Here is a 13,570-nt window from a genome sequence, read left to right on the forward strand (position 1 = left end):
TGTCATCCTAGTACTTGGGAGGCTGAGACAGAAGACTGCAGGTTCACAGCCAGCTTCAGTCACTTAGTAAGGCCCTGTTTCAAAAACAAAAAATAAAATAGCACAGGGAGTATAGATCAGAGGTAGAATGCCTCTGGGTTCAATCCTCAGTACCAGTTTAAAAAAAAATTAGACTTCTCAGTAAAAGTGATCTTACTGCCTTTCCTTTGATACATTCCCTTCCTCTTTTCATCCTATCTCCTTCCAGCCTTGGCAAACTGAGCATGTGAGGAAACTGGATGACCAAGGGATGGGTGCTGTTTTGAGGCCACAGTCCCCTGGGGAAGTTACAGAGTAGAGCAGGGGTACTATGCAAGGTCATCGACAAGAGATGGGCCTGGTGTTGGGAGAAGTGGGTTAGGTAGAAACTTGGTTAACTGAACAACTGTGTTAACTGACTGAGTAAAGAAGTAAATATATCAAAGATAATGGGAGCCATTTCTAACTATCTAGGATTTATAATTCACAAGATTTAAATATATATACACAGATATATAAAATAGTTATAGGCATAGGCTCATATACAACTGCATATGCCTGTATATGCACATACATATGCATGCACACATACAAATATGCACACATGTACATTTCTCCCCATCTCTATTTTCTAAGAAGAACTAAAAATGATGATTATCTATTAGCCACAAGCACACTGTAAAGCAAAGTAACCGAATCCAGGCAGAGGAAAAAATACATGATGACAGAATGAACGTAGAATAACCTGTTATGCCAGAAAGTAAGGATGCGCCTAGAGAAGGGGAGAGGTGTGTCAAAGGACACAAAACAGTTACCACTGGCCAAATCTAGGGTAATTCAAGAATTAAAAACATTCATTTTATTTTATTTTTAAACAGGGTCTGGATAAATTCGCAGGATGGCCTTAAACCTGAAATCCTTCTATCTGAGCCTCTGAAGTACTCAGATTAGATATGTACTATAAAACCCAGAGTAAATATTTTAAAAAATTGTAATGAAAATATAGTGTTAAACCCTGTCCAAAAAAAAAAAAAAAAGGAATCCATGCATCCTTGGTTATATAATTAAACAAATGCTGTGGGAGAAGGAAAAGTTATGTTTCATGATAGAACACTAACTTACACATGTTAAAAGGAATAATGAAAATAGATAATCATCACTCAGCAACCAGGATAATGGGTAGTTACTACAGCGGGAGTCATCAATGAATGCCAAGACTGATTGGCGGAGTTTTCATGTAATATACCAGTAGCTCCCCACATGATGTCACAAACAGAACACAAAGAAAAAAAGAGTAATGGTTTTATGAGACTACAGTTTTTTAAATACATTAATTTTCACAGCACAAACACAGTATTTACATCTCAAGTTCTTTTTACAAAATGTGTGAGCCATTATGGATGAATACCTTTGAGATCATAATCAAAAATACCTAACAGAGTTCAAAAAGACTCATGAAATCCTTCTCCACAAATCCACTGCCTTATGACATAACAAAACATGGCTGATCATCAGGATTTCACATGTAAAAATACCAATGCTAAGTGGTCACCTGATGATGGCCTATGTGTCAGATCTGGCTGGTGACTTGTTTTGTTCTTGTTTTATTATTTATTTTACAGCTGCAAGCTAAAATCAGGTTTTATATTTTTAAAGAGTTGTTTAAAAAATAAAAACTGAATGAAAAAGAAGAATATTAGACGGAGACACCTGTGTCCTGCAATTATTTACTATCTGGCTTTTTACAGAAAGTTTGTGGATACCTGCTATATACAAAACCAATAAGAGATTTGAGTTTCTGGAATATACTGGTGAGTATTAAACAAGACACCATAGTAATGTGCCAGTTCACTTAGCACTACTCATTTCTTTCAAATAAGGGGGGGGGGATTTTAAAAGTAAGAAACCAGCCAGGTGCTGGACACGTACCTGTAATCCCAGCATTTGGGAAGCTGAGATAGGAGGAGAGCAGGTTTGAAGCCACCCTCAGTAACTTAGTGAGACCCTCAGCAACTTGGTGAGACCCTATTTCAAAATATAAATAAGACAAGAGAAGGATATCAAAGGAATTCAAATAGAAAAAGAGAAGCTAAAATTATCCTTGTTTGTAGAAAACATGATCCTTTATCTAGAAGACACAAAGAACTCAACCAAAAGACTACTGGGGTTGATTAACCAATTCAGCAAAGTTGTAGGATATAAAATCAACCTAAGGAAAATCAGTTGCTTTTCTATATGCCAAAAATGAATCCACAATGAAAGAAATAAAGAAAACAATTCCATTCACAATAACCTCAAAACAAATAAAATACCTAAGAACAAACCTAACCAAAGACATAAAAGACCTTTACAATGAAAACTATAAAACATTGAAGAATGAAATTGAAGAAGACTTTGGAAGATGGAAAGATCTCTCTTGCTCATGGATAGGCAGAATAAATATCATCAAAATGGCTATTCTGCCAAAAGTGATCTATAGATTCAAAGCAATTCCTATCAAAATACCAATGACATTCTTCATAGACCTAGAAATATCAGTCATGAATTTTATTTGGAGAAATAAAAAACCAGAATAGGCAAAGCAATCCTCAGCAATAAGAACTATGCAGGAGGCATCACAATCTCTGACTTCAAATTATACTACAGAGCAATAGTAGCAACAACAGCATGGTATTGGCATAACAACAGGCATACTGACCAATGGAAAAGAATAGAAAATACAGAAACAAACCCACACACTTATAGTCAATTGATCTTTGACAAAGGGGCCAAACTCATATGCTGGAGAAAAGACAACCTTTTCAACAAATATTGCTGGGAGAACTGGCTATCCATTTTTAGAAAGATGGAACTAAATCTTTACCTCTCACCATGCACAGGAATCAACTCGAGATGGATCAAAGACCTGGTAGTTAGACCAGAGACTGTGAAGCTATTAGAGGAGGCCATAGGCTCAACACTCCAACATATAAGCACAGGTAGTAACTTTCTCAACAAGACCTCTAAAGCACAGGAAATTAAAACAAGAATTAAAAGTGGGATGGCATCAAATTGAAAAGTTTCTACTCATCAAAGGAAACCATCGAGACCCTAAAGAGGAAGACTACAGAATTGGAGATCTTTATTAGCCACCACTTTGATAGAGGGCTAATATCCAGAATATATAAAAAGCTCAAAAGACTCCACACTAGCAAAACAAATAGCCCAATCAAAAAATGGTCAACTGAACTGAATAGACACTTCACATACAAATGGCCAATAAATAAATGAAAAGTTGTTCAACATCATTAGCCATCAGGGAGATGCAAATCAAAACTACGTTGAGATTCCATCTAACCCCAATCAGAGTGGCAAGCATAAAGAAATCAAACAACAACAAATGCTGGCCAGGATGTGGGGCAAGAGGAACTCTTTTACCCTGTTAGAGGGAATGCAAACTAGTTCAGCCACTAAGGAGATCAGTGTGGAGATTTTTAGACAACTGGGAGCCACCATATGATCCAGCTATACTACTTCTGGGTATCTTTCCAAATGGTTGAAATCAGAGAACTACACTAACATATGCATACCCATGTTCATAGCAGCACAATTCGCAATAGCCAAAATATGGGAACCAACCTAGGTCTCCATCAAAAGATGGATGAATTTCAAAATTATGGGAAATACACACAATGGAATTCTACTCAACAATAAAGAAAAACAAAATCATGTAATTCACAAGAAGATGGAAAAACCTGGAGAACATTATGTTAAATGAAATCAGCCAAGTACAGAAAGAGAAGGGACATATGTTTTGTCTAATATGCCCAAACTAGGGAGTACTAGTGATACCAGAGGGACTCCAGGTAATGAAGGGAAAACCTCAGCAAAGCTAGAAAGGAAGGGTAAGATAAGGCTGAGGTTAAGGCAGGAGCTACATTCAAATATGTGTATAAGTGTGAATGTAGCATGGTCAACCTGGACACTCATTGTTGGGACTGGGGGAAAGGGAAGCGGGGCTGGAGGGAGGGCACCAAGCACTGTGTGAAGGTATGTATGCCACTGTCAATATGATTCACTTTATAATGTGAAACTATAGTATGCCAATAAAAATAAATAAATATATAAATAGGGCTAAGGATATAGCTCAGAGTTAGAATGTCCATTGTTTCAATGCCTAGTACAGGAAGGAAGGAAAGAAAGAAGGAAACCTTGAGACACTATCTTGACCAGGAAATCAAAGTTAGCATCACCAGTGACTTGATAACACTGTGTGCCTCCTGTTATTGTACACTGAGAAGAACACAGAGTCATTTCTATATACTGCTGAGAATGCATGCCCCAAATTCAATCATGGAGAAATACCTGATAGTTAGAACATCCTACAGAATAAAAAGCATCTATTCTTTTAAAGACTCTAAAATTAAATATGTAATTCTAAAATAGATATAAAATAATAAAAACATAAAATAAGTTATAAAAATAGGAGACTGTACTCTTAAAGACTCTAGAGGACATAGTAGACAGAGAAGGAAGAACTGCTCCAGCTTGAAAAGACTACTGATAGCTGACAAGTAAATGCAACACATGATCATAGACTGTGGACCACAGAGGAGCATGAGGCGTTGATGAGACAGATGGTTTAATCTGAGAGAGGTCAGCAGGATAAATAATAAGTGTGTCCATGTTAGTTTTCCTGATTAGGAGGCTGTTCAGTGGTAATGTAAGGGAAAGTTCTTGTTTCTGGGTGGTATAAACTACTGTGTTTACAAAAGACACGAGTGCAGAATGGAGACTGGTGCAAGATAATAAAAAGTTAAGAGGGAAAACCAAGTTTTGGTGATACAGAAGTTCTTTAACAATTTTTTCAACCTTTCTATAGATTTGAAACAACCTAAAAGCTGAAAAAATTATTTATAAAATTTTTTAACCAAAATGCCCAAACATATGAAAAATTTGACAAGAACATACATAAAAATCTCACTTGATCCCAAAAAAGTATCTCAACACATAGAATCTTAATTCACTCCAAATAAAATTAATTTCATGTGGCACTATAAAATAAATATAGGTAGGGTGTTCTTTTATTCAAAGAACCAAAATAAGCTTTTAGCAAAAAGATTAAATAAATTATCAAACAAAAATAAATATGAAAGACATTATGTGAAAGAACAGAATTTAAACTTTGAATATTATATTTTTCTTATTGCTATTGGAACAAATAAGTACAAATTCAGCAGCTTAAAACAAAGTCCATTATCATCCAATAGTTCCTGTGGGTCAAATCTGGGCTCAATGTCACTTAACTGGTTCCTCTTCTCTGGGCATCACAAGTTCAAAAGCAAAGTATCTATAGGGTTATTCTTTCCTGAAGTCTCTGGGGAAGATCTACTTGCAAGCGCATTTAAGTTGTTGGCAGAATTCAGTTCCTTGTGATAAGACTGAGATCTCTATTTCTTTGGTAGCCATCAGCCAAGAACCATCTTAACATCTAGAGATACCTGTTTCTGGCATGCGCCCGCCTATACTGCAGAACCCTTTTTGGACTTAGAATCCTTCGAACTTCCCCTTTTTTGTATCTATTCTACCTTCCTCTTCTGTCACATCTCTTTGTTTTGAGCCAGACATGGTTCTCTGTTTTTAATGTCTCTTGTGATTACATTAGTCCCACTAGGGTAATCCATGATCATCTCCCTGTTTTAAGAAGTACCCATAACCTTATCAAATCTACAAGGTCCCTTTGCCATAAAACATATCAAAAGGGATAAGAGTGGGAGTGCTTGCAGGGGGGATCCTTATTCTACACTATGGAGGTTGGAAAATATAGTTGCCGGGACTGCACTGTGGGCCTCAGTTTTTCACTGTTCCTTTCACTGATTTTTCAATTCTTCCCATAACAGCAGAATATATTTCCACTTCCCTTGACTTTGGTCACAGCCAATTTGAATTACTTTGTCCAACAGAAAGAAGTTGAACTGATTCAAGACTAAGCCTTCATAAATTTTGGCTGTCCTTTCTATTTGCCTTCTTTTATGTCATGGGCACCATGAGAACATCATTCTCTAGCCCTCTGGATTCAAGGAAGATGAGAGGCTTGTGCAACAAAGTCACCCCGACGAGTTCAGTCAAAGCCAGTGTTTCCAGTGCACCCATAGACATGTAGACAATAATGAAAGGAAATACTAGGCCACTGAATTGGATGCGAATATCCTATGTAACTATATTATGAGGTAAATTCTACTCTAAATAGAATAAAAGAAAATAATCGGAAACTTTAACCCAGTATACTAAGACACAGAAGGAAACAACAACTGCAGGGTGCAGTTAAGAAGAGTCGTGGGGGTGGATGCAAGGGCTCTCAGAGACTGAAACTGACAGTAGTTGCAAAAAATATATAAAAGAGTATAGTGTAGGAGACAAGAATACTTAGCGAGATAATAGATGAAACGTTGACATAATTTAGAAAGCATATAATATTTTGAATAGCAAATTAAAGATAAATTCATATTTATACTTATAGGAAAACTGCAGAAAGGTAAAATTTTCTTTCAACATTAAAAGAGATGACTTATAATGAAACAATTATCAGAGTTCTTAGCAACAAAAGACAGTAAAGCATTATCTATAAATGGCTAAGGAATAAAAAATGTAAGTATCCAATTTTATAACAAGCTAAATTATCATTCCTGGCTAAGTTCAGAAGATACCTTCAGGCATATAAATGCTAAAAATATTTGAGAAAATTATTAAAAATTTAAGTCAGCAGGAAGAGAAGTAAAAATAAAGGAAATATGAAAGATATAAGAAGTAAAATGAACACAAAATACTGATGAATGAACAGTATTATCAATACAATATTAACTATGAAATCATTATTTTTCACTTAATTAGGTAAAATCACCTTTCAATTATTAGTAAACAACATATGAAATATATTCTCCATAATAATTAGGAAAATGAAAATTTAAACCACATTCATATATCATTTTATACTCCTGGCCTAAATAAAGTGAAAATGTCTGACATTTTAAGGTCTTGAAAAAAAAAAACTCTTAACAAACTGCTGGTGGTAGAGTGGAACAATACAACACTTTTGGAAAACTCACTTGTATCATCTAGGAAAACTGAAGGAGTATCTGCCCTTCATCCACACAATTCCACTTGCTTCATCTCTCTTTTAGACATATTTAAAACATCTCCCTAATATACTAAAGAAAGTATACAAAAATACTCACTGTATCACTATTTTTCATAGCATAAAATAAAAAAGACCTAAATTAACATGCAAAACAGAAGGGATAAATTATTTTAAGCATATATGTACAGCATTATACAATTATAAACATCAATTAACCAAAATTACATTTATCAACATAGTCTCAAAAATCAAAAATTGAGTAAACAAGCAAATTGCTGGATAATGTATAAAGTATGAAAACAGTCAGGTAAAGTTTTAAAACATCAAACAATAGAATATGTTTTTACAGGTGCCTATATATGCAGTGATAGTATAAAAAGACACAATGGAATTATAAATATCAAATAAAGGATAGTGCTTAATTTAGTAGGGAGGTGAAAGCAAATAGGGTTGGGACAAAAGAGACTTCCTCTGTAAAAGTAATGTTAGGCTATTAAAAAATCTTCTCAAGCAAATATAGAAAACCATTAAGATTTGATAAAGCTGAGTGTTTTATGCATATGCATATTATTTGCTGGGTCTTTCTGTATGTCTCTAGGATTCTATAACAAAAATAACTGAACAATTTTTCTCAAGAGCATTCATCCTATTTCTGTAGAGAATGAAATGTAATCTGGGAGGGTGTTTTAGTGCATTAGTCCTCCCAGGTGTGAACACATTTGCACAAGTAGAAGGACTTAGGCTGCATTTGAAGCTATTAAACACTAATGGATATATATACCAGGCTCTTCAGTCCCTGCATGTGTTACTAGGGATCTAGGGTGGGGCAGCATTTTCTGGCACACCTCAAATCTCTCTAGTAAGAAGACTCTCTGTTCTGCCTGTGGATAAGTCTGACCCACTTAGATGAACTAAAACAATTAGCACTTAGATAGCATTTAAGACCATGTCAAGGTCCAGAGGGCGCTGTGGTGTCTTCAATACAGAACAAGGATTAGGAGGCAGAAAGACTTTTCAAATACTTTTCCCCAGGTTACTCAGATAATACCTCCCTTGATCTTCTCACAGTTTCAGAATTTTCATCAACAAAAGGAGATTCACATTATTTCACTTGGAAAATATGGTGAGGATTAAATGAAACAACATGGTATGTTAGTCTCTTAAACTTCTTTCAAGATCACAGAGTAATTGATGGAAACAAAAGACAAAATGCTTCGAAAATTAGATATGGTTGCACATAACTTAATGACAGAGAAACTATTAGAAGGCATTTTCATTGTGTAAATATCATCCAATGTAGATATCTGCACAAACTAAGAAGGCTTCAACATCACTAAGCAAAAGGAAGATTTCAGCCCCATTATAATCTTAGGGGACCACTGTCATAGATGCATTCCATCCTTGACAGAAACATTATTTTGTGTCATGTGGTTGTATATGAATAGTGTGCAGCAGATGTTTGGTAAAGAAGAAAATACAAGTCTTGACAACCTAAGGAGTTGACTGCATGTCTCTGAATATGCCCCGTGACATTTTACAGTGTCAATCTCTTCATCTGGGAAATGGGAATAACAAACCCTACTTGCAGAGTTATTAGAAGACCTCTGTAAGTTAAAGACTTTCATAAATTAAAGTGCTAAGCACAGAAGGGCACTGACACACTCAATTAAGAGGAGATGCTATTAATAGTGTTGTTGTCAGCATTATTGCACTTTAAAAACTGAGAGGAAAGAAAAGAAGAAGAAAACAAATTGGTAATTTGTGATCAGAGTAAAAAGTTATCTATGAGTTTTTAAACCATGAGTAAAAAATTAAGCATGGATTTTAAAACCATGAAAAGGCTTGTTCAGTCTAATGTCTTAACACAAACTCTCAAGAGATTAACACTCCATCCACAACAAACCTTTATATAACACCTAGAGCTTTCTCAAAATGATTGATAGATTTGGTTAATTCTTAGCAAAAATTGAGTAAGATACAATAAATTCTTATGGAGAAAGTCTGCATGGCCTAAACTAATATATTCAGAGGATAGTAACAAAATCTAAAAACAGTATTTTCAAATGTGAATCGTTTTTGGAAAAGTTATTAGAATTTATATTGTCTAGCATTTGTCTTTTTTCCCCAGATCTATTTTTTCTTCTTTATTTTGAAACAGGGCTTCATTAGGTTGGCCAAGAACCTGCAATCCTCCTGTCTCAGCCTCCCAAATAATGGGATTACAAGCATGCACCACCAGCCCAGCTGCATTTGTCTTTTTGAGGTATGTTCTTTTGTTAGTTTTCAACCTCAGGAATCATCCCAAACTATAGATTTTACCATTGTTTCTCAAAGTATGGTCTCTGAGTCAGAGGCATCAACATTATCTGGAAATATGTTAGAAATACAAATTCTAGTGCCTCATCTCAGCCCTACCAAATCCAAAACTGCATGTTGAAGCCCAGAAAATCCGTGTTTCCCAAGCCTTCTAGGTCATGCTGATGCCGTTTGAGAAGCACTAGGCTGCAGAATAGTAGATCCATATTTTCCAAATCTTGAAAATAAATAGCCCAGTGTTACTTATAGTGCCCTGTCCACTTCTGACAGAGGCATACTGTACAAGAAATTCACACCACAGCCTACACCCCGGCTTTGAAGACTTCTAGTTTGCTTCCATCTTTGATGCTACAAATAATGGTCTCTGTGTTTGCAGAAAGTACTTTAAAACACAGAGGAGACTCACAGATGATCTTTTAGCTCCTTTCCACCTTAGAAGTTCTCTGATGAATGTCTTGTATGGCATGAAGAGAACCTTCAAATGCACACTGAAATCTCAGCACATGTTTTCCTGGAAGAAGAAAAGAATAAGGCTGTTTGGCTGCCTAGCTTTAGAATTCCAACTGCTCTAATTCTAATGTATTCATTCAAACTAAATGAAAAGCATGAAGTAGTAGAAGCACCTTGCCAAAGTGAAAGTTAAAAATGAAAGACATACACAAGGTTCTCAAAAGCCAAAGATCTGCTTCATGCTCTCTGACTTGGTTCTAAAGAGTAGGGCCTAGGTAGATTGCCTTGGAGGGCACTCTTTTGAAAGAGAGATGCTACCTGATTCAAGAATTCTGTGCCCCGACTGAGAAACAAGCAGCAATCACATATATGCATCTCTCGTTCAGGGTTACTACAAAGAAACTTCTTAAAGAAATATTGTTGCTATAAATTTAAGAAATACATATTTTAAAATTTTTATTGACATGCACATTTTGTCATTTCAGAATTGACACTAAACCTAGATACAATTTTACCTTTTTCTAAACTGGGCACTAAAGACTTTCTTAGAAAAAGTATGGTATCCCTCCCATGAATTAACCCATTTGCTGAAAGCACCCCAAAACCCTTCAAAATATCCTTTTTCCTTTCAGCCTGTGAATCCTACCCCCACTGAAAGACACGTCTTTATTACAATGACCTGCTTCAGAGTGTTCTAGATGGAACAAAAATCAAGCAGCTCTTGTGCATATTCATTTCCACCACTGAAGGTCCACTGACAACTTTAACTCTTGCATTCTTTACTAATTTTCACTTCTCCATGAATTTATTTGTATCTACTTATTTTGTGGTACTAGGGATTGAATCCAGAGTCAGTCTACCTCTGAGCTATACCCCTAGCCCTATTTTATTTTTTATTTTGAAACAGGATCACATTAAGTTATCATGGGCTGGCCTTGAATCTATGATCCTCTTACCTTAACTTCCTGTGGACTGTTTTTACAGGCCTAGCCACCTCTCCATTCTGGGCTATAACTTTATTAGCATAGGAGCACCTTGGACAGTGGTAGAATCCATTCTAATTAAGGCTGCAGACTTCCTTGCCAGAGGATTTATCCCAAATCAAAGTCATCCCATTCATTTCCATCCAAATAAAGACATGTTCATAAGATATCTTAATTCATACCTTTAATTCAGCAAGAAATTTGTGTCAGATGAAAGCTTTTCAAATGTCTCATATGTAGCCAGATCTAAGCTTTACATAAACTCTAAATAACACATAGGATCACAGATAGACCCAGTAGGATGTATAAAAGATGAAATGTCAATTTTTTACCATTATTTTTATTGTTGCTATTTATTACATATCAATAGAGTCCTAGGCAAGAGAGTTGCTAGTAAATTCTAATGCTCTCCTAAAGTTAATATGGAAATCTGTGTGTTGTAAAATCCATACAGTGATTCAGTAGATGATTTCCTTCTCCATATACCAAGCTCTAGTCATATCCTCATTGAATTCTACATAATTCATAACACATGCATACTATGAATAAAAAAGTAACATCCTAGTATAATTATAATGCTACCTTTGTTGCTTGAATTCCGTGTGAATTACTAAGTAAGGTTAAAATGGAGTCACAGCGTGCTTTTCAATAAAATAAGGACATCTATAAACAATTCTCATGTTAATTATTTAACATCAACCTCAAAACTGAGGAAAACTGAGCAAGTAGTAGGGTGTTGCTTCTGCTTCTTATAATATATAAACTTTATTACCAAATTACTGAGGCAGAAAGTATTTTCATTTAATGAAAGACATGATTGCATTTTCTGGTTATGGCTTCTTTTTCCACATGCCACTAAGCATAAAAGAGAATCTTAAGAGTGGCTCAAAGGCATTTGTCTCAGTCCCAGTATCTCCTTAGTTGCCATATTTGGATCCCTATCAGGAGGGGCAATGACTAGGAAGCTCATTCTCTCAGCCAAATCACTGTGAGTGTTGACATGGATTGCAATAAAGGCCTGATTTTAAAATGTCAGCAAGACTCTCCACTCTGATTTAACCCATTAACTAATTATGATTAATGATTACTCTTCAAGAAGTCTAAACATCTTTCCCAAGTGAAGATCAGGGACAATGGCAGGGATTTAACTGACAAACTCCTATACACACCAGAGTTCCCCCATCTGTACACCCGCACCGTGGCCAGAAATAGGAATGGTCCAAATACTCCTTTTGTGTAAACAACATATCCTAAGACCTCTATGGTATTCCAAGAAATCAATGAGAATTTTCAATGTAAGCATTAAATGTGCAGGAATAACAGAACGACACATTTCTCTTCTACAGAGCCATAAAATATTATTTGAACTTTAGCATACTAGTGTTCAGATTGAGAAGCATGATAAATTTATGCTCACAGACTACCTTCACCTAATTGAGAAGAAACAAAAAAGGTGCATCTTGCCTCTGTGAACTACCATAACTCCTTTCCTAAACCAAAGCTCACGACAGTTTAGCACAATGCTCCATTCCCTGTAATTGCTTGTAATAGTGCCTTTCAAATTTTCTTCCTTTATAATATGAAACTCTGGAAAATAAAGAGTTTTTATTTAAACATAATTTTTCTACTTGTCTCAAATATGCTTTTGTTAATAAAAGTATTTATGGGGCAAAAATATGAAGTGGTATATGAAATCTTGTTACAAAGCTTATTGAAAAATCTGCATGTTTCTTTCTTCCACACTGTGAAATATGTTTCCCCAGATGCTGCACAGTTAAAAAGAAAAACCTTTCCCATTTATCATGACTTCTTGTCCTTCCCTGGAGCAGAATTTAGGATCAGGGCCAGGTCCTAAATTCTTGTACTATCTCTTTAAGCGAATTTGCACTATTACACCTTTAGTTGAGCTCTTCATCTTTTCCAGAATATTCTCTTCACTATTACCCACATATTCAAATCTTCTAATCCTTCCACCTGCTATATGGGGTGATCCAGTTTCCAAGGCTGTCTCTCTTTTTTTAATCATCTCTAATCTATGAAAATAATAACTATTTTTCCCTCCCAGATTCCAAAACTGTTCTTTAGTCCTGCTGCATCATGTTTGAGGTTTGAGTTGATAAACACACCTCTGTCCAACTTCATGTAATCTATAAGCAGATGTTGAAGTGAAGTTTTGGATACAGCTTGTTTTCAAGGTATCACTACCAGGGAAAAGAAAAAGGGGGAGCCAGGCATGTAGCACATATTTGTAATCCCAGCAACTGGGAAGGCTGAGGCAGGAGAATGGAAAATTCAAGGCTGGTCTCTACAATTTAGTAAGAACCTGTCTCAAAAATAAATTGAAAGAGAGTATGGGATATAGCTTAGTAGTAGAGTGCTCCTGGGTGCAATCCCAGGATGATGATGAGAGAGAGGGGGAGAGGGAGGGAGGGAGAGAGGGAGGGAGGGAGGGAGGGAGAGAGAGAGGGATAGGAAGTGATCATCAGATGGGCAGAGAAAGATGAACCACAATTTGGGTTTAGCAAAGTCCTGGCCAACCCATACTGGAGTTCTGGAGAGAATATGGCTCTTTGGATATACACCATAAGTTAGATGGCCAGGCCATTACACATTCACCTCGTTCAGTTACTAGGGAAGCATGGGCTTCCCCAGTTTCTGAGGGACCCCAGGCAAGCTGGCTTTTTGC

Source organism: Muscardinus avellanarius, assembly GCF_963383645.1.
Source record: "Muscardinus avellanarius genome assembly, chromosome: 2".
In the NCBI taxonomy this organism is placed as follows: Eukaryota; Metazoa; Chordata; class Mammalia; order Rodentia; family Gliridae; genus Muscardinus; species Muscardinus avellanarius.